Genomic DNA, 24,812 nt, shown 5'->3' with positions numbered 1-24,812 from the left:
TTTGTTAATATTTAAGACAGTGCAGCAGAACTCTGAAATGAAGAAAAAAGTTCAATACTTTCTCCTGTGCCATCATTTTCTATGTTCTTCTTTATTCTCCTGTTTTGGTGTTGCATACAATACAATATGAGCACTTGCTGTGAAAAGTCCCAAAATTGTATTCTGGATAATCTTTGGAGTTCAAGTAGCAATTGAAGGAGGAGTACTAATAACTTTGACTGTGATGGCACTTAACAGATGCTTTGCTGTTCACTGGTCTTTTAGATACATATCCTTGGTGCATGCAGTGAAACACAAAGTCATGATTTGTGTTTGGATAATAACAATGTTCAAATCTATGTGCTTATTATTGATAGAAGGCATAGACAAGTCTCCAGAAGACATGTTTGAAGTGGTATCTTCTTGCTCAACCGTCTTGGGTGGTCTTTTTGTCAGAACAACTGGAATTATTTTAATTTTATGTCTTGGGGTCATCATCATAGTTAGCTACTGTCTCCTATGTAAAGAAGGAAAAAAAGCTGGTCATTTCAATAGCTCAAATAACAAGGCCAGAAAAACTATAATTATTCATCGATTGCATTTGAGTTTGCTTCTATTTCCACCTTTGATAATAATAGCTGTTAAAAGACTCTCTGACTATTTTATTTTAAATTTAACAGCTTTTGTTGTTTTCTCACTTGCCCTGTGCTTTAGCCCTGTGGTTTATGGTCTGCGAAACAAAGAACTGCAAACCAAGCTATTCAATAGGCAAAGAACTAGTTTATGTACTGGCCACATGATAAATGGTAGTGACATACAGCAGCCTCAGACACCAGATCAGTTGAATGACTCTGAGTTAATTGATACAAGATGCAGCACTCCTGATGCTCAGTTTTTCTAAGAGAACATTTGATCCAGCAGTATAAAATAAGGGCCTTGCATACTCTTAAGGAAAAGTTAGTATATGCAGAAATAAGGGAAGGGTTTGTCTATTGGCTAAGGTTTCCGATGCACGAGGGCAACATGCTTTGCTAAAAGGTATATAATCTTTGTATAACCTGCATTCAGGGTCCCCTTCTAACTAGCAGGGGGGCACCACGCTCGAGTGTAATAAACTTAATATCTTTGGGAAATCTGCAGTTGTGGACTTTGTTCGTGTGCCTCAGCCTAGACTCGAACTGCGCGTGACCTATCAGGTATAATTTGCAACAATATTCCTAACACGAACTTATTCCATTATGAATGAGGAGTACTTGTGGCACCTTAGAGACTAACAAATTTATTTGGGCATAAGCTTTCGTGGGCTAAAACCTACTTCATCAGATGCATGCAGTGGAAAATACAGTAGGAAAATATATATATATATATACACACACACACACACACACATACACAGAGAACATGAAAAAATGGGTGTGGCCATACCAACTCTAACAAGACTAATCAATTAAGGTGGGCTATTATCATCAGGAGAAAAAAAACTTTTGTTGCGATAATCAGAATGGTCCATTTCAAACATTGACAAGAAGGTGTGAGTAACAGTAGGGGAAAAATTAGCATGGGGAAATAGTTTTTACTTTGTGTAATGACCCATCCACTCCCAGTCTTTTTTCAAGCCTAATTTAATGGTGTCCAGTTTGCAAATTAATTCCAGTTCTGCAGTTTCTCGTTGGAGTCTGTTTTTGAAGTTTTTTTGTTGAAGAATTGCGACTTTTAGGTCTGTAATCGAGTTCCCGGGGAGGTTGAAGTATTCTCCGACTGATTTTTGAATGTTATAATTCTTGATGTCTGATTTGTGTCCATTTATTCTTTTGCGTAGAGACTGTCCGGTTTGGCAAACGTACATGGCAGAGGAGCATTGCTGGCACATGATGGCATATATCACACTGGTAGATGTGCAGTTGAACAAGCCTCTGATAGTGTGGCTGATGTGATTAGGTCCTATGATGGTGTCTCCTGAATAGATATGTGGACAGAGTTGGCAACGGGCTTTGTTGCAAGGATACGTTCCTGGGTTAGTGGTTCTGTTGTGTGGTGTGTGTTTGCTGGTGAGTATTTGCTTCAGGTTGGGGGGCTGTCTGTAAGCGAGGACTGACTTGTCTCCGAAGATCTGTGAGAGTGAGGGATCGTCCTTCAAGATAGGTTGTAGATCCTTGTACTGGAGAGGTTTTAGTTTGGGGTCCCAACTAGTTCAGCCTAGTTCAACTAAAACCAGAACTGGAATTAATTTGCAAACTGGACACCATTAAATTAGGCTTGAATTCAGACTGGGAGTAGATGAGTCATTACACAAAGTAAAAACTATTTCCCCATACTAATTTTTCCCCTACTGTTACTCACGCCTTCTTGTCAACTGTTTGAAATGGGCCATCCTGATTATCGCTACAAAATTTTTTTTTCTCCTGCTGATAATAGCCCACCTTAATTGATTAGTCTTGTTAGAGTTGGTATGGGAACACCCATTTTTTCCATGTTCTCTGTGTGCATGTGTGATCTATCTATCTATCTTCCTACTGTATTTTCCACTGCATGCATCTGATGAAGTGGGCTTTAGCCCACAAAAGCTTCTGCCCAAATAAATTTTTTAGTCTCTAAGGTGCCACAAGTACTCCTAGTTCTTTTTGTTGATACAGACTAACACGGCTACTACTCTGAAATCTTATTCTATTATGACAACGATTAAATGTAATTGAACTATGTAACTTAAACCATTTTCTAACCTTATTAGAGTGGCCAAATGCCCTATCAGATGTGGTTTGCAATACATGGAAAAAGTACAGTAGAAAATTGTGTATGAGAGGATGTATGGATCCTGTCTAGTATTTGGCAAAGAGAGGGCTAGAAAACCCTTTTAGTGAGTAGGAGAGGAACCAGAATCTGCTTTCACTTGGCTACAATAAGACCAGGAACTGTGGGGAATGGGGTGGGATCCATTGGAGATAACTGCTCATTAGAAGGGAAAAATATAAGGAGTGAATGAGTTAGAAGTCACTGTCTTTCCAAATGAGAACTCAGCTTCTGCAGAAAACTTACTTCTTAAAACCTGGAGAGAAGTAAAGACTCTGGACCAGATTTCAGCTGATGTAAATCTCTATAGTCTCATTGGCTTTAGAGGAGATATGCCAATTTACACCAGCTGTGAATCTGGCCCTCTGACTGTAGAAGCCTTAAACCTTAAGGGGTTGTGGCAATAAGAAGCCTGATTTTTTTTCCTCTTAAGTCTTTGGTTGTAGAAAACCTCACTTCTACTTATTATTGGTTTCCGAGACATTTTCTTTGTTTGACTTTGTCTAGAGAAGGCCTAATTTTAGTTTGTACGACAGCTGCTCGGGGCATCGAGGCCATTCACTGTCTGTTGTGGGCTGGCAGTGCCCCTACACCATAATTCCTGACACTGCTTTTATTCATTTACATTATGCTATGGCAAAGACCCTTGAAAACTTTGTGAAAACAAAAAGTGTGCAAATGATTGCACTTGTGCAGTGATGTGCATGTAGAACATTCCCATATGTTCCACTGTGGTTAGGGAAATGGAATTCTGGAAAGGGCTTTAACACAGATACAAAATATTGAAATATGTATTCGGTCCAATCCTGTTTACTTCCTAGTCTGGAAGTAGCCACTTTGCAAACACCAATCACTCTCTGTACAGTGGTAATTTGCTGGGATGACTAGTTGCTATTATTATCATTTATATTACCATAACACTTAGGGGCCCTTGCCATAGATCAGGACCCTATTGGGCTAAGCGTTGTTAAAAAAAACAACAACAACAAAAAAAAAAAAACAGAAGAAAAAGATCTTCCCTGCCCTAAGGCACTAAATGGGTACCTTTCTGCACTACTGCAGATGGTTCATCTGTGCTGTTTTTGTGGCAAGCAAAGTTTGAACATGGTTCTTATAACTGTTTTTAAAATATAGTATATGTTTGAAAAAAATTAAAACATGTAAGGCACTTCTGCACTGCTTCTTTCCATAATATGGTTTTCAAGATATAAGGATTATTGTTGTGGTTTTTAAAAAAAAAAAAGATATTCACTTTAATAAAAAATGGAACTGGCTTTGGCTGAGTTTGCTCTCTGCAAATCTTCTATGGACAGAAATACTCAACTCCAAATCTGAAGTGGACATTGGAGAATAACGCACAGAAAGCAAACTTAGATCTCCTAAATATTTTTGAACCAGAAGACTTAAGCCAAACAACAGACATACAGGTACAAAGCAGATCTGTGCAAGGAAGCTTGCAAATGCATTTCTGTTTTAACATACAAACACCCACATTATTCTTATTCTGGGATCTCTTCAAGTTGTAGTGTTAAATCGTATGGTGGTTTTGAGATGTGAATAACCAGAGACTGAGGCCCTGTCTACCATGAGAAAGAGACTCCTTGTTGACTCATTAATTACACTCACAATCATCCCTCAAGTAGTGTTGGAAATGGTTCAACAAGCAGCAAAGAGGGGTCTCAATACACCTGCGAAGTGTCCCATCAGTTCTCTAGCCCATTTTCTGCAATAGGTGTTCCACTATTGGCCAAACAATTGGGTTTGAGTCTGAGCTGTTATTAAATGTAACAACCTTTGCACAAATGGACTCAGAGTTTAGGCTATCAGGCTAATTTATGACATATCCTATGTATATATGGTAAATATAACATGACTTGTCTGAATATCAGCAGTGCCATTGTATTGTGTTTTGTGGTTCTGAAAAAACAGAACTAGTGCTTGAGAATGGTATCTGGCAGCCCAGGAAATTGAAAACCTCTGTGTAGCCACAGGCAAGGTACAGGACTGCCTTGCTAACATGCCTCTGCTCTGACTTGGAGGTGCCACTTTTAGGCCTTAGAGGGGTAGTTTATATACTTTGTGCCCATTCAGTTTTTGGCTTCTATGCTATTGCCAGTTGTGCCAGTCATTATTGTGGTTTTGGTGATCTGAATGTGCCCAGTAGAAACCATCCTTTTATCATTAACTCTTACTTCTTAACTCACTTCTTAGAATGTTTTTACTTGTCTTAACAGGAACCGAAATGTTAGACCACATCAGGATTAAAAGGATTCATTCTAGAGCAAAATATGAATGAATCATGAACAAAACTATGTGAGTTGACTTAATACACGTACATTCCAAAACCAAGACAGAAATAATAGTCTTTAAAATTAACCTCTAACTCAGCCGTAACTGGACTTTTGTTTTTTCTTACAAAAGCATTCTTTCCTTTACTTTTCTGTTTCCCCCCCCCCCATTACCTTTACTCCTCTCTCCCCCCACGTCCTCCAGCATGAGTTCCTCCCTTTCCCACTCCACCACAGGCGTCTTTCTCCCTTTGATTTCCCTTCCCTAACTTAGGGTCTCTACCATTCCTCTCTGTGGAGTGTCTCCCTTTCCCTCTAATCTCTTCCTTTTCCTATTCCCTTGTGTAATCTTAACACTTTCTTCCCTAGGGCCATCCTTTTCAGGCTTTACAAGCAGTGCCTCTCTTCATTCCACTTATGCTCCACTTTGCAGGGTAAGGGTCTTCTGTACCACCTCAGAAAATCCTTCCGAGTTTCCACCCCCAAATGAATGAAATGGGGGAGCAACAATGGGGGGAGGAAGCTCTGATCACGCTAGCCCCAGTGGCAGCCTCCTTTACTAACTCTGCTCTGAAGTAAGATTCTTGGGGACTGATTTTCAGGGGTGCTGAGCTGGACTTCAGCTAAAGCTGTGAGTGCAGCGCACCACTTCTGAAAATCAGGCCATTGGGATGGGAAGAGAAGGTAGCTCAAATCTCCCTGCTGATCATAGACCATATGAGTAAGCCCCTTTCCTGGGCACATGAAGAGCCTGGGACATCTACACCACCTGCCTGTCTGACCCTGATGACAGCCTTGCCCTGCTGCATAGTGAAACAGTAACATAAGGTTTAATTTAAGTAAAAAGAGGTTTCACAGTAAACAACAATACATTCTGAGCCTCCCACTATTCCTCTTGATTTTGACAGCAAGTGTGTCTTTAATACGGTACATGCAACTTTGCTGTGTTCTTGTGCTTTTTGATCCTACCGCCAGCAGGGGACAGATTAAGAAGTGGTACTTCTCTTCCTATTCTTCTCTTGCTAGTGCTCCATTCTGTAGCTGCAGCAGAGGGGTCCAGTGAGCAGGAGCAGAAATCATGCTGTCCCCAGGTGAGTAGGTGGCAGTAATTCATATCATAAATAGGGATCTGTGGGAAAAATTAGAGGCCCACAGTTAAGTTTTGTCTCCATTGGGAAGAGGGGAGTGAGTGGGAGGGGCTGAGTGGAAAGAGATGGCTCTTCTGCCATAAGAAAGTGGGCCCAACAGTATGCAGCTGGGACTCCTGGCCACCCCTGAGCACTGCCCCAAATGGGGGTGGAGGGGCAGAGCAAGTATGACTCCAAGCCCCCTTGCATGTTTGGGAGGAAGTGGTAATGTGGATATATACTCCTGCCTCCTGGGCAGAGTTCAGGGGAAAGAGCTGGAAAGGGCAGAGGAATTGTGGGGTCCCTCCCACCCTGTTTGCATTTAAGAGGTTTGAGGAGGAAGTAAAAAATACGGATCCTTCCTAGGTCCCTCTACTCTGCCTGAGTGGGAGGTGAGCAGAAGGTAAATGTGGGCATAAAGCCCCACCCCTCTTCCCCATATGATTTGGCAGCTGTGTCTCTTAAGCCCACCTTTAGACTTCTGTAAGGTGTCCAATGTATTTTTGCACCCCTGTAGCTACCACTTTTAAAAATATTTTATGAAAGATTGTGACCGAAAATACAACTTTATAAAAAACACAGGAGCAAATTCATTGTAAAATATACAGAGGGAAAAAAGTGGTGGTGGGCGGGCGGGCATCAAATCCCTGTTTCATCCGTTCCTGCCACTTTGTATCTGGAGAAGAAAGGAAAATATGATGGTGGCAGGGGTTTGATTTCCCCCTCCCCCCGTTTTCTCTCTCTCAGAATGCATCCGATGAAGTGAGCTGTAGCTCACGAAAGCTTATGCTCTAATAAATTTGTTAGTCTCTAAGGTGCCACAAGTCCTCCTTTTCTTTTTTCAGAAAGGAGAAAATGCTTATCTGTGACTCTCCAGTCATTGATAAGGATGGAAAATGCGTCTCCAAGCCCAATCCCCCTTCATCTGCTGTAACAAAAAGTGACAGGAAGACTCATTGTCCCCTAGCCCAGTGGTTTTCAAATTTTTTTTTCCCCCACAGACCACTTGAAAATTGCTGAGGGTCTCAGTGGACCACTTAATGATCTTTCCAAATTTTGTTTGTACCTTTAGCTCTTTGGATAAAAGTGCTATATATATATATTAAAAAAAACCACAAAAAACAAAAAACCCAACAACAACAACACACCTTTAAAAAAATTATTTTTTGTTCTAAAAATAAAAGCACACAACTCATATTTTAATATGAGTAGTTTTACCTTTCTAATGAAATGGATGTGCCCTCTGTCCCCTACCATAGTAGCCTCCAAGCTAGGCTGGAAAGGAGGAGGGGTCTCTCCCTCTCTCCCCCACTGTGGCAGCCCCTGAGATGGGGCTGGGAAAGAGGGGGGATCTCTCCCCCACCACAGCAGCCACAGAGCTGAGGCTGGAAAGGAGGGTGGTCTCTCCCCAGCAGCTGCAGCCCTAGAGCTGGGGAAAGTCACATCTTTCTCTGGCTGCTGCTGCCCTGCATGTCCCAAATTCCCCCCGATCCCCTCTTCTCACCCCACTGCCCTCTCCCACCTATCCCCTCTTCCCTCCATGACTACCACCTCAGCTTACATGTGCATCTTCTCCAGGTCCAGGCACCTAATTAGTGGAGCCAGCCTGTGCGGCTCCACTAATTAGGTGGGTAGCCCTTCATTGTCTCATGTGCAGCTGCCCAGGCACAAACCTTAGAGGGAACTATCCACGGACTACAATTTGAGAACCTCTGCCCTAGCCCACTCCCCATCCGTTTGCATTAGGGGAATGGGACACAGCTGATTATGGTTACAGTGGTTTGTCTCTCAGTGGTGAGGGTGTGCACTGAAATATTCACAGAGGGTTTCGAAGTGGTGGTGCTCAGCCTTGGGGAAAAATGATCTGCTGGTGGAACTGTTCCTTCAGTTAGTATGTGGCGGGGGCGGGGGGGAGAAAGAAGAGGGTTGATGTATTGAAGCACCAAGAAATAGCCCCATAAGCCCACCCTCACTACAGACATTCCCCAGACCTGAAAAATTTTGCTACATCAATTCCTGGTAGCACTCTTAGGCAGTGTGGTTTTGCCCCCCGTCATGATGGGCTGGAATTTCTTACAAAATAATGGTTGAAAACAGTTTTTCAGTCAAATGAGCAACTTTCAACAATTGCTCTAGTAAGTTTGGCTCCTTCTGCACAGACTGGTATCTGTTGAGGACAACTGCTTTCACTGATAGTTTTCTAGGGCTGATTTCACACATTTTCAGGACCAAGGAATTTTTGCAGTATGCATAGGGTCTTAAAATGTGTTTCCACTCTGAAAATCAACTCAATAAAAATGGCATTATTGGGTTCCCAGATTATTGTGTCTCGTTGACTCCAGATCAAACGTGTTTGGATTATAGATAAAAAGATGCTTTCTTTCCCCTCAGTTGCAATCAGCAAACTCAGCATGGGCTCCCGAAGTCAAGCAGGATGCTTCTTGTGAATTGTCAGTGACATAACGATTCTGCAGGTGAAACTATGCCCTCAATAACACCTATGCAACTCCACTGCCTTCAAATTAGACCTTGAGTGGCACTTGAGCAGCAATCATATTACCTTCACTGAGGTTGCAGACTGAAACTTAGTAAATCATGCTGCTGATTTTCATCAAGAAGGAAAAGGATCCAACTGCTGCCCTCTTAGCTGTGTTGATTCTTCAGTGACAGTAAGAGTAAAAATCAGTAAAACCTTATTTATATCACTGTACTTGGTCAATATGACTGAATGCGCATATGTAGTTGACTGAGAAGATGCTGCTCTTACACAATCAGTTTTCAGGGCAGTGTTTGTCCAGGTAGCATCCCTGCCCTGCAAAACATTTAATTTTTGTTTGAATTTTCTACTTTGCTAGTGTAATTTGAAACACAAATAACTATTGTTTAATGAAACATAAATGATCCCTTACAGAGGTTACTACATTAGGTGTGGATAGAGAAAACAGGCACTCATTAAATAAATGTTGCATCTCTTCTTCCTAGCCCTGACTTTTCCTTGTTTTATATTTATCTGGAATATGATCTCTTTGAGGCAGTGACCTGTCTTCTAATGTGTTGGCAAAGCACCTACCACAGCTATATGAAGAAAAAGAAAAAGAAAAAAAAATATGAACATGCAAAATCAGTTTCTCTTTCTAATGGCACATTACGTGCAATGACATTTCTAAGTCATTTTGGTCCTTGTTAGATAGGTAAATAAAGCTTAAAAACAGAAATATCTAAGTCCAGTCCTACAAGGTTCTGAGCACACTCATTTCATACTGAAGCTAATGATAGCTGAAGGTATTCGGCATCTCCCAGGAGGCATCCAGAAACAGACAGAGTCGGGATCTAATAACAACTCTGCCTGGTTTTGTTAGTCCAGTTGTGTGAGGAGTCATGGCTATTAAATGACAATTTCATTATTAATGTTTTAAGGTATGATGTTTCCATTGTTATGTTTTGTTCAATATAAAGGTCCATGTGATTTAAAGGTGTTTTATGTGAGGACCCTAGACATTTCAGGACACTGGTAATATCATGAATAACAGCCTTTCACTGCTAAGTCACTGTTCAGATCTGGTTCAGCTGGGCAGCGCTCAAAAGTTGTTAGCATTTGAAGACTCTATCCACAACAAAAGACACTGTGTAACAACTGGTACCCTTGTTGACATCCCAGCAGAGAAATTAATGATTGATTAGGCATGGAGACTGAGCCACTCTACTGCTCCTAATGGTAGTTTCTCCAGATCTGAGTTTAGGCATGCTGGCAGGGTTCATAGGGAAACATTCACTGCAGCTGACTGCACTGTACCTGTTCTGTGGCTTCAGTATCCAGTGCTTTCATATTCTAAATTAGTTTATAAAAATCATTTGGCTTCAGTGGCCTCTCTCAGAAGGTGATGAAGAGGGAAGGAAGATTTTATAATCCTGCCAAGGAAACAAATGTGATAAAGCCAGAATGCAAAAAAAAAAAAAGGGGGGGGGGCAGCGGGGAGGAAATGTGCAGCATAAGCAAATGGGAGGTTTCAGGTACCTAATTCTGCTCTCAGTTACACTAGTGTACATTGAAGTCAATGGAGCTACATCAGTTTTAAACTGGCATAAGTATGGGATAATAGTGGCCTGTGAGGAAAAAAAACCAGTGCGACTGAATTCCTGGAGGAAGGTGTGTCCTACTGTCAGATGTACTGAAAATAACATTTTCTTAAGAATATTAATATTATCTGGTATTTTTCCTTAAATGGTTTAATAGGATGGTTAATGCTTGAAGTTGGTCTTAAAAGGCAGTTGTGCTGTAGGTGCAATGGCTGCAAGTTCAGCATCTTAGTAGTTCTTTACAGAGAGAGACTGGTGGTTTTGTGTATTGTAATCAATAATAAGAATCAAGAATCAATAAGTCATGTTTTTCAGGGATTGGAATTTTAGTAATTAAAGAGATATCAGATAATGCAGCTTGACTGAGTTTATTAGACAATTGTTAGTAAATAACAGAAAGGAATACTTTATCAAAATCTGGAGAATCAAGCCTTGCAGCTAATGACAGTCTGATTTCTATACCATTCCAATTCCATTATTTGCTTACAGGTTGTCATTCTTATACCTGAGCTGTTTACAGTTTCATTTCCGTTATTTCTTCCTTTCCACACACAGACAGATCTTATTTTTAGTATCATTCATAACTTTTTGTTCCATTTAATAAATTTCCAACTGCATAATTGGACATCTGTTGTTTGCTTATGTCTTTTTGGTGGGTACATCATATTTTGCTAATTCAAACATTCATTAGTTATTGTGGTTAGTACATTGCTAAAATATTTATTCTTTACTTCACAGTTCTTGCAAAAATCTTGCACAGATTATCATATCTTTCTCTAATAATTCTAGCAAGCTAGTATTTTTCCCTTTTTTAGCATACCTGCAGGATCGGAGTCTGGCTCATAAGCACTATACAGTTATTTTTGTGAGTCTGCCTGATCCAATCATTAATAAATATATTAACATTGATATTGTTGTGTATATATATTTAACATGACTGCTGATTCTTTTTCTCCAATGCTTACAGAGATCTCAAATCTAGTAAAGGAGGTTCCTGACAGCTGGTTGTTGGGGTTCTTTTACAGATTTATCCACAGACTCCAATCCTTTTGTTCTGTTTGTCCGAAACCTCTGTGTGGGGTCTAGTCAGTTATGTGAATTTCCAAGGGTTATGACTTCCTTCAACTCCATACCAAATTCTTCCAGGCCAAGGTTGAGCAGCAGCTGCCATTTTGCATAATGGGTAGTGGAGCTTAAAGAACTCTCTAGATTGAAAGACAAGGTGGGTGAGGTAATATTTCTTACTGGAGCAACTTCTGGTGGTGAAAAAGACAAGCTTTCGACCTCCACTGAGCTCTTTTTCATGTCTTCTAGAAGGTAAAGAAGAACTTAGTGTACTTGTTCTTTGGCAAGTAAGCACTAGCTTCTGACAACCCAGCAAAGATTTCAAATCTCTGAAACAGGGTTAGATCCTATTTAAGTCAATGTAAAACAGTGTCCTTTTACAGTGCTAGGCAAAAGAAGGGAGCTAATTACCAATAATCAATGGGAATTTAAACATTAGAGCTAGATTGTCATGAAAACAAGAGGAGCAAGAATGAAAACAGGATAGCTAGAAGCAAAACTAATTCAAAGTAAAACAGTGGCTCTCAACCAGGGTTACGTGTATCCATGGGGGTACTCAGAGGTCTTCCAGGAGATACATCAACTCATCCAGATGAATGTTTCTCAACCTGGGGGTTGCAGCCCGCAGGGGAGTCATGGGATGGGTTTAAGGGGATTGCAAGTGCAGGGCCAGTTTTAGGGGGTGGCAAGCAGGACAACTGCTCAGGGCCCTGCGAAGCTAAGTTACGTGATTCAGCCCTGGGTAGCAGGGTTTCGGCTTCAGACAAGGCTCATAAGTAAAATATAGGCTCAAGTATCACACTGAAATGTAAGGTTTCAGAGTAGCAGCCGTGTTAGTCTGTATTCGCAAAAAGAAAAGGAGTACTTGTGGCACCTTAGAGACTAACAAATTTATTAGAGCATAAGCTTTCGTGAGCTACAGCTCACTTCATCGGATGCATTTGGTGGAATGCATCCGATGAAGTGAGCTGTAGCTCACGAAAGCTTATGCTCTAATAAATTTGTTAGTCTCTAAGATGCCACAAGTACTCCTTTTCTTTTTACTGAAATGTAAGTACACTATTTATATTTCAGTAAATTTATTTTATAACTGTATGATAAAAATTAGAAAGTAAACAATTTTTCAATAATAGTGTGCTGTGACATTTTGTATTTTTATGTCTGATTTTGTAAACAAGTGGTGAGGTGAAAACTGGGGTATGCAAGACAAATCACACTCTCGAAAGGGGTATAGTAGTTTGGAAGGTTGAGAACCGCTGCAGCAAAACACAGAGTAATGTACAAAGTATTGTACTGTACAATGATGTGGGTATTTTACGTAGGGTAGTATAAAATGAGATTACACGATATTTTGTTGCTAAATTATATTTTTCCTATAGATATTGTAAATAAATAAGGCCATTTCACTTTTCCATTTGAACTCCTGATACATACTCATTGCATGCCAAAACTTTTAGTTTGTTGTTTTCTGTGTTAAAAGCACTGTACTCCCCTAAAACAAGGAATGATAGAGAGTTTTATTAATAGAACAGTTTCAGCATTTGAGACTCAGTAAAATGACGTCCATCTTTGTTTATGGACAGAGCATGTCTTAGTCTTGGATATCTGGCTGAAATCCCTGATATAAAAGTCCTATAAAACTTAAAACTATAACCTGTCTATAGAGTTGATTAATCAAAATTATAACCCTGTAGTAGAAGGTTTTAGGATGTTTCAAATACTTAAAATAAAGATATAATTCTCTGTTAGTATTATAACTATTTGTACTGTAGTAGCATCCACAGTGGCCAACACAGAGTGGCCCTCTTCAGACACATAACAGAAAGATGGTCCCTACCTCAGAGAGCTTACAATCTAAATATAAGATAAGGGGCAACATGAGGATACCATAAACAGACAAGAAAAACACAAGGTTATTACATTCTATTATTTTAGGTTTGTAATATGACTGGAACAGGCTATATTTGTTGTTAAATGTAAATTGTTCTGTGATTTAATACTGCATTCTGCTTTCCATTCTGAGCAGAGATTTTTCCATGTGTACAAGATGGATGTATTTCCCCGCATGTATCTATTAAAAAAACAGTGCTTCTGTAAGGTGTATGGGAGCACTGTGTACTGTTAGAAGTGCTCTTTCCAATGAGGTAACATTGAGAAACTGATCACTTTTGATCATTAAGGGCCATGTTTTCAAAAAGACACCGCCTACATTTGCTCATACAGTTACTGCAATTTAATGTGCAGATGGCCACTTATGCCTCTAAATGGTCATTTCTCCATACAAATACCTGAGTTGCATGCTTAGTTATTGTAACAATGCTAGCATACATGTGAATTTTCTTTTTAAAAAATATTGGTTCTGAAGATACTGTAGCGTTTCCACAACAAATAAGGTGCTAACCCTGCTGCCCTGGCAACATCCCAATGTATATAGTTACAGCCTTCAGGATGACAGCTACAACATAAATGTAAGGTCATTGTAATAACTAAAAGTACCTTACAGTATATTAAATGCAATTATTCAGAGATAGAACAGATGTGGAATGCATTCTTTGGGAGGATAGTTTGAACGTGACCCTGGGTGTGATGAGGAAATCTCCAATAGGCTACAGTAAGATAAAAGGGCTGTTGGATTAGGTGTGGGGGAGTTTTGTCATTTTGGACTTGCTGTATTGGGATTTTACCAGGACAAAGCCTGATTCATCAAATGTTGAACTTTCTACATGAGAAGACTGTAGTTCAGGGTATCAGCTTTTCAAATCCTCCAGGAGGAAGTAAAAGAATGTCACTTAGTTCCCACCAGATTTCAGAGAACACTTAACTGCCAAGTCTACTGTTTGCTTCCTCCTAGCACATGTAGCATGGTTTGGAATCCCTTTTTGAGCTTTTGTATTTAATATCCCCTTTTCACATGACAGACAAAGATCCTTCTTAGCTGGGAGGAGCGTTGCAGAGTCTCTTTATTTCATACAGTGCAAATGTAGGATTAGTGGCTTGAGCATGGGGTCCTGGGTTCTGTTCCTGGCTTTCCCACTAACACTGTGTGACCTTGGGCAAGTCACTTCACCCCTCTCTGTTTCTCCATGTGTAAAATTTGGATGATAACACCTTACAGGGCTGTAGAGAGGCTCAATTAATGTATGTAATCAGCATTGACGTCATTGGATAAAATGTGCTATAAAAATCCATTGTTATTAATAGAGCCTTTTCTGCAGTTTTGTTTTAACAGGTTAGTGCTGCAGATGCTGACTAGTTTTGTTCTTAAAATTAACAGTTTCATTCTAATGATGAGAGTGGCTTTGCCTCCTTGTGCAGACCCTACAGGAAACGAGAGGAGGAGTTTCACTTTTGGGCTGCCAGAAAGGTGCTGAGTGTTTAGAGAAAATGATTTAATTTGTCAGATGATGTAGGACTGTTTCTTTTCTAGAGCAGTTAGAGCCCCCTCTATACTGACCTTGTTGTCATGTCTAAGTTTAAACACAGTTCGTGCTACACCAGTACAGTTTGGCCGTTTGGGGTGAAGAGCTGCAAAATGGTTCATAAACATGGCTGTGAGACCTGTATACGATGGGTATGATAGGGTGAGGCCAGCATAAGATGGGGTGTGACTGGGTGGACAAACTCCAGCCTGGAACATGAAAAGAAGAAATTAAAAATCTGAGGTTTACAGTTAATAGTCCTGGTCATTGATACATAACTGATTAATAGTCATGAATACAGATTTGAAGCCAGCCCCACCCAAAATCATCTGCCAGGAGGGAATAAAAGGGGAAAGCAAGCTTCAGAGCTGGGCTGCACAGTCAAAGGAATCTTGGGTCAGAATCAGAGAGGACATAGTAGGTGGGCTGAACAGCCTCGTGGTAGGAACCTTAGGGGCATCCAAGGCTGAAGGCGAAGGCTTGCAATGGACTTCATACTGTTCTAATGTTCATTTCTTTGTTGGTAAGTCAGACCCCCAACAAGAGAGTGAGTTTTGACTCTATACAAGTTGTGAAGACTGCGGTTTAGAGTTGGTGAGAGAGTCATGTGTTCACATAGGTTTTAAGAGTGGGATCTCTCTGACTTCTTAAGTGATGTTTGATTTTATGATAACTCTGTCAAATCCAAAGCTGTCTCTACTGGAACATCTGAAGACATTTCTCTCCTGCTTGTTCTGGCACTGATGCTGTTCAAAAAAAGTTGCAAGAATGTTTTTAATAATAGGGAAAGTGTATTATTTTCATTCTCATTCTTCCAAACAGTTGAAGAGTTTCTGAACAAACTTGGGGGTCCGGGTGGGGGGTGAAGGGAAGCATCTTTATATGAGACCAAGCCTGCAAAACTTCAGCCTGAAAGGCAAAGTTTCAGAAAGCTATGAGTGACTTTAAACATGGGTGTATAAAGAAGTGTTATGCAACCTTAACTATAGCAAATGCCCCCAAACTGTGTGGCACGCTCCCCCCAGGGGGGCATGGACAACATTTGGGGGGGGTGCGGTGGGGCCTAGGCCAACCCACATGGGGGAGCAGGGAGGAAGGGCTCTGCTCTCGCTCCGCCCCTACCTGTGGCCCCTGACTGTGGCCTGGCCGCGGCTTCTGCTCCTGGCCTGAGCCCCAACCAGGGCTCCGCTCCCAGCCCCAGATTTGCCCCTAGCTGTGGCCCCAACCTAGTCAGCCCCCTTACCCTTGTCCATGGCCCTGACCCCCAGCTGCAGCCCCACTCCCAGCCCTGGCTCCCATGGGGGGGGTGCGACCATGAAAAGTTTGGGGACCACAGAACTATAGAGAGAGAGAGCTTGTGGAATCTGCACCTGCAATGAACAGAGTACATATAGACTGTATGCAATCCAAATTTATGCTCTCCTCGAGTTTGACTTTGTTGGTAACTTAAGAAGCAAAAAAAAAAAAAAAACCTTCCCAAAAAACATAAAGCTCAGTATAAGCTTTCTCCCAGGTATGGCAGTCCCTACCATTTTCCTGCAGGACTTCCTTTGTCTCAACCCTATTTCCCCATTGCTCCTCTGATATACTGGCTGACATAAATAACCATGGCTTAGCATATATGCCTCTGTATCTCTATCCAGGGGGAAGCACTTGATGTGCTCAGAGGAACCCCTCTCTACCCAGGACCTTAGTGGGTATGCCTACAAAGCAGTTAAACATCTGTGGCTTGCCTTTGTCAGCTGACTTGGACTTGGGCTGTGAATCTGTAAAGTGCAGTGTAGACATTCAGGCTCAGGCCAAAAGCTGAGCTCTGCGACCCTGCTGGGAGCAGGTGTGGGAGAGGCAGAGGAGAAAGCCAGAGGTCAGGCTCCAGCCCAAGCCCAAACATCTACATTGAAATTTTATAACCCCGCAGCCTCAGCCCCGTAAGCCTGAGTCAGCAGACACGTGCCAATCACCGGTCTTTGTTGCAGTGTGGCCATATGAGTGTCTGATATTGTGTTACAGGGAGCTGCTGGCTCTCACTAAGATCAGAGGCGAGAGGAAGTAGGGGATGTAGAAATGCCTATAAAGGCCAAAGGGAAAGGAAATTAGATTTTAAAAGACTTAAGAAAGATTTAAGTTTGGGCTGAGAAGTGATTCGTGGAATTTAACATGGACAAAAAATTAAACTAAAGAATGCAGTGTAAAAAGATAAAAAAGGAATTCTGCCTTTAAATGCAATACCTTAGTTCGGTATGGGAGTGATAGTGGGTAGATTCTTGAAAGCATCAGTGCAATGTCTGGTAGCAGTTTAGAAAGCTATAGGAATTTCCGGTGTAGAACTAGAGGGCTAGCCCATGCACACATCAAAAGAGGTAATTCAGGCACTGTTCAAAGAGACAGTGAGGCCACGTCTTGTGTATTGTGACAATTTTGGATGTCATGTTACAGGAAGAATATTGAGAAACAACTTGTGGGGGTGTTTGCACAGGTCAATAAAGCCATCACATCTTTCATATTCTGTGAAGGGGCTTTTCATTTAAAGGGGTTCCGTTTGCATTTTAGTCCACATCAATTTGTTTTCATAAAATCTCAGGAATTGTAAAATGATTCTGTAGTTTGTTGGTAGAGCATAGGCGTTTGTGTCTGCTATGAATGTTTCACCAATATACGGCCCCTCTTTATAAAAAAGATAGGGCTGAACCAAGGATATAACAATATATAATTGCCCCCTAAGCAAATGTTGAAGGTGGATCCCCTTATACACAGTTTAGGCATGGTCACACCTTCCCAAAAAACATTATATATCCTACAGTTTTTACTGTTTTCTGAAGAGTCTTAGCTTTCATTTTAAAAAAGAGCAGTAGCCTTCTCAGTGTAACTAATAAATTGCTGTTCTGTCTGACCCAGCTGTGCAGAAAACTATACCTTGCTAAACAAGTGTAGCAAACATGTGAACTCAGCTCTGTTCATATCACTGAGGTGTTAATTTCATAGCCTATTGTGGACCATGTGAATGCTATTGTTGCTAAGAGCAAAACTCTGTGAAACAATCACTCAGCATACAGGTACACTGTGTATTTTTTTAAATCTTAATCTCTATGCAACCATGCCTCTGTTATACACTGATTTTTATTTAATTTAATTTAATTGAAGTACATTCATTGGCGTTTTACATGTCTACTCATCCTTGGCATTGTCCTGTATTCCTGACCTTCCCTCTTACATTAGTGATTGGAATATGGCATATCACCTACAGCCTATGGCGTAGACACCTTATCCCTGGAGAATCAGCAAACACCTTTGCAAAGCCCAGCAAGTGGCAGTGAACCCGGTTTTCTGTGTCCTGTTGTGGTGTTGAGTAAATATGCTGTTATACTCATTAATGTGATGTGATCAACACCATCTAGCCAGCAAGTTGTCCAGTGTTGCCTTTGACTACTATGGCCCTCCTGTTCTGGCCTGTGCATATCCCTTAGCTGGCAATCCATGAACCTTTGGATCTACAGAGGGCCGGAAAGCATCTTAGCTGGCCATAGCATTCACGCCGTCAAGCATTAGGAATCCTGCTGTCTTGCTGTGTGGGTGCACTAGAGAGAGAAAAGACTCCATGAGCCCACTTTTCCTCTGCCTATTCACATGTGCACCCAGGCAGTATACAGCAGGATTTAGCCTTGTGTCTGATGCAAAATAAAGGTGTACAACAGTATAATGGAAAAATTACGCAGATGTGAGGTAGAGCACACTTATCTGTCTAAACTATTCTAACGTGCTTATACAATACTCATAACCATGGTATCTAGATTCCATCACAAAAAATAGGAAAATTATCACCATTTTTTCCTTTTTGCTTTTCAAAGTATACCTGCAGGGGAAGGAGAGAGGACACCTTGAGGACAGGGAAGTGGAGGGGACACCTTGCTAATTGCATCCCCACCACTTATATTGGTCATCAGCTTCCTCTGTCTCTGCCAACTGCAGAACTCCACTTGGATGGAAGATGCGTACCCATTACATGGCACACACTTTCTGCAAGATAAGACCCTTAGAATATAATTTGCTTGCTACCACTTGTCTGTGTAATGCTGAGCCATTATGACAGCAGATAAATATGTAAATTAAAATGCAAGAACATTCTCAGTAACCAAAGATGTTAAGTCATTATCTGTTCTTGGTGGTGGTTGTTTTAAACAATGCAGAAAGGCATACCAGCTAATAATAGTAGTTCACATCTGACAAGATGCTGCTAATAAAATGAGGGAGAGTCTCACTACAATGTGTTTGAAAAGGATTAATTTAAACTATTGAGTATAATTTTGCATATGATACTATGTCTGGCCATAAATTGGATTGCCGTTTCTGAGACTGCATATACACAGGTACATTGATTTATTCCATGTAGTCAGCAAGCTAAAATTAGTTTAATCACATTTGAAATTCTGATGAAATGGTCGTGAATTCTGTGTAACAGATCTTATTTTCTCTATCCACAGTTTTGACAATAAGTTGATTTCCATGGATAAATTCACATGAGGCAGACAGCGGGACATGTTCTATTCTGCAGTTTCACCCCTTTGCACTGCTCCTTCAGCGAAAAAGTCCACCAGATCTCCCCAGCTAAGGATTGTCCTGGTGTGCAGACAATCTCAACTGGCATAGCAGGCACAACTGGTTTGTACATTTCTTGGTCATATAGCCTCCAGAGTAGAGATCATGGAGGAGGGAAGGGAGTAATAGCTAGAGTGTTCTTCTTGGCTGGAATACTAGCGTTTAGGGTTTGTACCCAGCTGGCATAGTTTAGCACAATCAGGAAAGTAAGTAAATGTACTTAAATACATAAGGCCCAGTATGGAACCTGTCATAGCATCAAGGAACTAAGTTCTATGGGGAGAGACTGTCTGGTTGTCCTCTGATTGTACAGTGCCTAGCACAATGGGGTCCTGGTACATGCCTGAGGCTCCTAGGTGCCATGATAATACAAATAATAGACAATGATAATAAAGGAACTACAATTGGCTCCTTTATGGTCCCATCCCTCTCAGCTATGCCCACTGGACGTTAGGTGTGTAAGGGAGCTAGTCATAGCAATTTTTGGACCAGTTTGTCCTTTTAATCTCTGAACTAAACTACATCAGTTATATTTGTCTTTTTAACTCCATTAGTTCCATAATAAAGAGGATGCTTTATGGGTGATATTAAAAACGGAGTGAAATTAGCTGTGGCCCAAGGCCTTTGATGTTAATGGATTATTCAAACATAATGGGTATCTGGCCTAAAAAGCCAGTAGAAAATTCATCAAAAAACCATTGGGGAATAAAAATGCAAAAGGCAGAGGTCCCACTTTCCCGTTTATCCTTAGTGTGTGACGTATCCTTAGTGTGTGGGATGTAGCACAAAATGGTCTTCCACGGAAACACAAATGAGTGTCCCGAGAGCTAAAGGACCCTCCTTTAGAGCATGGTTGTGAGTATAGTGGCCAGATAGCAAGTGTGAAAAATCAGGATGGGGGTGGAGGGTAATAGGAGCCCATATAAAAAAAGCCCCAAATATCGAGACTGTCCCTGTAAAATTGGGACATCTGGTCACCCTAGTTGTGAGGAAAGGCTGTACAGGCTCCCTAAAAAGATGGAGATCTATTGTGTTTGTGATGGGAAAAACAAAGGTATGTCTTCAAGCCACAAAGATATTACCTGAATTATTGAGTGAAACAGAATCAGATTCAAACAGGCCTTTTCTCTAAGCCTTTTCTACTATAGCTGGTCGAAATGATTTGTTGAAACAATATTTCGATTAAAAATGCCATTTTTGTCAATTAAAAGTGTTGATTTTTGACAACATCTCGTTTTGGAAAAAACACAAAATGAAGTATTACAGTAATGTCAAAATGTCTCATTTCAACACTAGTGGAACAAAATATTTCATTTTTTCATATCAAAATGACTTTTCAAAACAATTGTTTTTTATATAATTTTGAAAACAAGTTAAAAAATTTCAGGGAAATTGTTGGAAAAAATGTTTTGATTTCCTCAAAATGAAACATTTTGATCCACCTAGAACAAAGCAAAAAGTTGGAATTATGTTTTATAGTAAACTTTGAAATTTTTTTGGTTTTGTTCCATTTCAGAATGAAAATTTTTTCTAAATCATGGAATTTCCTGTGAAACTGAAAGTCTGTTTCCCACACAGCTCTATTGTCTACATACATAAATTGTACTATTCTAACTGTACAGATATAGTTAAAGCAGTATATCTTCCATGTGGGAAGGAGAATAAGCTATACTGCTCTAAGGCACCTTTATACTGAAACAACTGCATCCACACTAGTTGTTGTATGATTGTAAATATTTTAGGGCTGTCAGGCGATTAAAAAACTTAATCGCAATTAATCGCGTGATTAAAAAACTTAATTGTGATTAATCGCATGTTAAACAATTATAAAATACCATTTATTTAAATATTTTTGGATGTTTTTTACATTTTCAAATATATTGATTTCAATTACAACACAGAATACAAAGTGTACAGTGCTCACTTTATATTTATTTTTTATTACAATTATTTGCACTGTAAAAAAACAAAAGAAATAGTATTTTTCAATTCACCTAATACAAGTACTGTAGTGCAATCTCTTTAGCATGAAAGTTGAACTTACAAATGTAGAATTATGTGCAAAAAAAACCTGCCTTCAAAAATAAAACAATGTAAAATTGTAGAGCCTGCAAGTCCACTCAGTCCTACTTCTTGTTCATCCAATCGCTCAGACAAACAAGTTTGTTTACATTTGCAGGAGATAATGTTGCCCGCTTCTTGTTTACAGTGTCACCTGAAAGTGTGAACAGGCATTGGCATAGCATTGTTGTAGCCAGCGTTGCAAGATATTTACATGCCAGATGTGCTAAAGATTCATATGTCCCTTCATGCTTCAACCACCCTTCCAGAGGATATGCATCCATGCTTATGATGGGTTCTGCTCAATAACAATCCAAAGCAGTGCAGACCGACGCATGTTCATTTTCATTATCCGAGTCAGATGCCACCAGCAGAAGGTTGATTTTCTTTTTTGGTGGTTCAGGTTCTGTAGTTTCTCTTTTAAGACTTGCTCTTTTAAGAATTCTGAAAGCATGATCCACACCTCGTCCCAATCAGATTTTGGAAGGCACTTCAGACTCTTAAACCTTGGGTCGAGTGCTGTAGCTATCTTTCGAAATCTCACATTGATACCTTCTTCGCTTTTTGTCAAATCTGCAGTGAAAGTGTTTTTAAAATGAACAACATGTGGTGTGTCATCATCCAAGACTGCTATAACATGAAATATATGGCAGAATGCAGGTAAAACAGATGGGGACATACAATTCTCCCCCCAAAGAGTTCAGTCACAAATTTAATTAACACATTATTTTTTTAATGAGCATCATCAGCATGGAAGCATGTCCTCTGGAATGACGGTCGAAGCACAAAGGGGCATACGAATGTTTAGCATATCTGGCACATAAATACCTTGCAATGCTGGCTACAAAAGTGCCATGCAAATGCCTGTTCTCACTTTTAGGTAACATTGTAAATAAGAAAAAGGCAGCATTCTCTCCTGTAAATGTAAACATATTTGTTTATCTTAGTGATTGGCTGAACAAGAAGTAGGACTGAGTGGACTTGTAGGCTCTGAAGTTTTAAATTGTTTTGTTTTTGAATGCAGTTATGTAACAAAAAATCTACATTTGTAAGTTACATTTTCATGAAAGAGAGATTGCACTACAGTACTTGTATGAGGTGAATTGAAAAATACTATTTTTCATTTTTACAGTGCAAATATGTGTAATCAAAAATAATACACACTTTGATTTCAAATACAACACAGAATACAATATATATGAAAATATGGAAAAACATCCAAAATATTTAATAAATTTCAAGTAGTATTCTATTGTTTATCAGAGCAAATAAAACTGTGATTAACCACGATTAAAAAAATTAATTGCAATTAATTTTTTTGAGTTAATTGCATGAGTTAACTGCGATTAATTGACAGCCCTAAAATATTTATGTAAAAAATCACACCCCCTAACCAAAATTGTGATACGGTACAAAATCTGTGCATAGACCAGACTGAAGTCTCTAATTTAGCCTAAGAATTAAAGGGTTGATTTTCATAAATGCCTAAATTGCACCCATCACAATATCAGATCTCACTGGTTATTTAAATCATTCATCACAGATGAAACTTTCTAGAAGGCCTCAGAAATTTATTTCTTTACTGAAATGAACTGTTAAGAGAGCCATAAGTAAAATCATGCAAATACATAACCACAGGAATACATGCAAGCATTGAAAATGGTCCATTAGTGCACGCTCCGTAAAATGAGAGAGAGAGAGAGAGACACACACACACACAGGTTTAGGAACAGCCTTGTTCCCTGATCAGTCAGTGGAGGTGAGGCACTTGCACATCAGGAATGTGCTAATTGCTGTGCAGGTGCCTCCTATTACCTCAACCACACAAAGTTTCTTGCCCTCTCTCAGGCAAAGTGGACAGTATTGTTACAGTTTACTGGGGAAATGGTAATCCCAGGAACCAAGGGACAGATTACTTGCAGGACCCTGTTGAAATCTGCCTCTAGCTGCATGTTTCAGAGTAGCAGCCGTGTTAGTCATACATGAAGTTGATAGATTTCCACTCCATACGGCTAAATTCAGTGCCTTGCATAATGACAGGTTTCAGAGTAGCCACCCTGTTAGTCCTCTAGCTGCAGTTACTCATCTTAAAGCAAACCTAGCAGTTGGATAATTGGTTTGTACCATCACAAAAACTTAGCATGCTGCCACGCTTCCCTGTAAGCCCAATATACTTTACTGACATTGGACCCAAATCCTCTTCCTTTAAAGTCAATGTGACTTTCACCATGGCTTTAAAATGGCCAGGACTGGGACTATGGTATCTTCTTAAATTTCTTGCCAACTCCTGAACCTTCACAAATTCTAAGAGTTCGTGGGACTAACCATTTTAATTGTGTATTGCTGCATTTGTATGACAAAAACAGACAGCTCCTAACAAAAAGTTATTTTGTAACTTTCAACTATTTTGTAATTCTATATTAGAATGACAGCTGTTTTTATAACTCTGGGCTCTTCTGTTGCTGGCCTGGTTTCATTGCTGTGTGACAGATGTGTTATTAATGGAAGAGGATTCTGCATATTTTAAAGTACACACTGTTTGGATCATCTGATGCTCAGCCTTTAAACCAAACAGGACAAAATGCCAAAGCTAGATATATTTTCATAGTGAAAAATCTTCAAATTTCAGAGAAAAATATTCACTTTAACCAAAATAAAACAAACAAACCGAAAGAAAGAATCCTTAGCATCTAATCAAGTAGTCTATTAGTTATTAGAAAGGCCTACATTTTATATATGTGTATTTGTATGGCAGTCTCTAGTTATTACTGTGTAACTTATTTTCTGAATTAATAGTATTGTTATTATTAGCTGTCCCTTGTTGAAGATTGGAATTTGCACAGAAAAGTAGTTAGCAATGCACACAAACATTCATTTATTTCAATAACAGAGCAAAAACAATTTACATTGAATGATGCATTAAGCAAGTAAGATTAATTTTAAAAAATACCTTGATAAAATATATTCAGATTGTTTCTTAGCATTTAGGAATAAACTGTCTGTTTCCCAGTATTTAAAGAGGTATTAGTTGTATGTAGTTTGGGGAAGGGAAGGGAAGAAGAATTGATGAGCCACAGAAAACATTTTCAAAAATAAGGAAATCCTGGTTGTAGAAAGAGGTAGATTTTAGGCTTTGCTTTACTTACCTGACAGTTCAGCCTTAAGGGAATATAATGCCGATCATAGCAAGCTGTTCCATTTCTCTCTCGTTCTCCCCTTGGGGATACATTGACAATGGAAATGTAGCAGAACAGCTTTTGCTTACTAAGCATTTTTTCAAAACCTCAGATAAGCAGCTTTTTTTTTAACCTTTGTATATTTTTGTTCCACGTGTTAAATATTTGACTGTAATTTGAGTGTTTCAGGAAAATGAGAGGCATTCTTTGAAATGTGTACCTCTACTTGTTTATAAAAAT

General features: G+C 39.8%; 1 long non-coding RNA gene across 2 annotated transcripts; it reads right to left on the bottom strand.

Moving 5' to 3' along the window:
• Positions 1-86: 86 nt before the first annotated feature.
• On the bottom strand, positions 87-24,786 carry LOC122455926. 2 transcript variants are annotated; one of them, XR_006274451.1, is made up of 3 exons: positions 24,543-24,786; positions 5,986-6,183; positions 87-496 (listed from the first exon to the last, which is right to left on the bottom strand). It is a non-coding gene; the product is annotated as an uncharacterized LOC122455926 (long non-coding RNA). The 2 variants fall into 2 exon arrangements; XR_006274452.1 differs by having other exon boundaries at positions 6,024-6,183.
• Positions 24,787-24,812: the final 26 nt, after the last annotated feature.

The sequence above is a fragment of the Dermochelys coriacea genome, chromosome 9 (genome assembly GCF_009764565.3).
Source record: "Dermochelys coriacea isolate rDerCor1 chromosome 9, rDerCor1.pri.v4, whole genome shotgun sequence".
Lineage (NCBI taxonomy): Eukaryota > Metazoa > Chordata > Testudines > Dermochelyidae > Dermochelys > Dermochelys coriacea.
Note: the sequence above shows the minus strand (reverse complement) of the source record. Positions and strands in the feature narration are given on the sequence as shown.